Genomic DNA, 966 nt, shown 5'->3' with positions numbered 1-966 from the left:
TTTTCTCCTCTCAGTTGAGTTATTTGAAGTAAAAGGGTAAAAATACAGAAAAAGACAGCTGCAGGACATATATAAATAACTATATATAAAAATCCACAGTTTGTACCAGTTTCATGATGAAAAGAAAATAACTGTCTTTGGTTACATGTAAATAATTTTAATTCGAATAAAAATTGCTACTTTCAGTACCTTTCTTTCCTGTTACTGGTTTGTGATCTCCCTCCTGTATTCTCCTGTAGGCAACGTTATATCTTTGTGTAGTGAGCACCACTCCTTTCATGCTTACTGTAAGTCTGAGAGGTGGAGGAGGTTGAGGCTTGTCCTTGAAGGTAGGAACGTATGTATGTAAGAAGATGGCTGCTCAAGTATCCTTCTGGTCGGAATACTTTGTAGTGTAGCTCAAGAGTCTTATGCCTGGAACATATGTAGTATTTATACAAGTTCCAGTGTGTGTGAAAGTGATAAAATGTGTACCATGTTTATATTTATATATTTATAGTATTCACTCACCTGCCTTGACATACGGATATGAACTTCAGTCACATCTCATCCTTAATCCATAGGGTTCATCACAACGTCAGTCCACCCTTTGCAGCTATAACAGCCTCAACTCTCCTAGTAAGACATTCCACAAAGTTTAAGAGTGTGTTTATGGCATTTTTCACCATTCTTTCAGAAGTGCATTTGCGAGGTCACACACTGATGTTGGCCGCGGAGACTCTCAGTATCCACTCTAATTAATCCCAAAGGTGTTCTATCGGGTTTAGGTGAGGACTGTGCAGGCCAGTCAAGTTCATCCACACCAAACTCTGTCTTTATGGACCTGAACAGGAAGGGGCTATCCCCAAACTTCCCACTAAGTTGGGAGCATGGAATTGTTCAAAATCTCTAATCTCTGAATATATTTTCATTTATTTAATGAGGGAAGGTATGAAAACTACTGCTGTGGTCATCACTATCCTCTTG

The 966-nt window shown here is 38.8% G+C and overlaps 1 protein-coding gene across 1 annotated transcript in view; it reads left to right on the top strand.

The window, feature by feature from the left end:
• Positions 1–188, top strand: part of wapla (WAPL cohesin release factor a) — a 21,601-nt gene extending 21,413 nt beyond the window's left edge. The window contains exon 20 of the mRNA XM_062519314.1: positions 1–188. This exon is cut by the window's left edge and continues 2,585 nt beyond it. The gene's annotated coding sequence lies outside the window, so the exon portion shown is untranslated.
• Positions 189–966: the final 778 nt, after the last annotated feature.

Source organism: Sardina pilchardus, chromosome 18, assembly GCF_963854185.1.
Source record: "Sardina pilchardus chromosome 18, fSarPil1.1, whole genome shotgun sequence".
NCBI lineage: Eukaryota > Metazoa > Chordata > Actinopteri > Clupeiformes > Clupeidae > Sardina > Sardina pilchardus.
The sequence above is the reverse complement of the archived record's forward strand: the minus strand, read 5'-3'. Positions and strand labels throughout refer to the sequence as shown.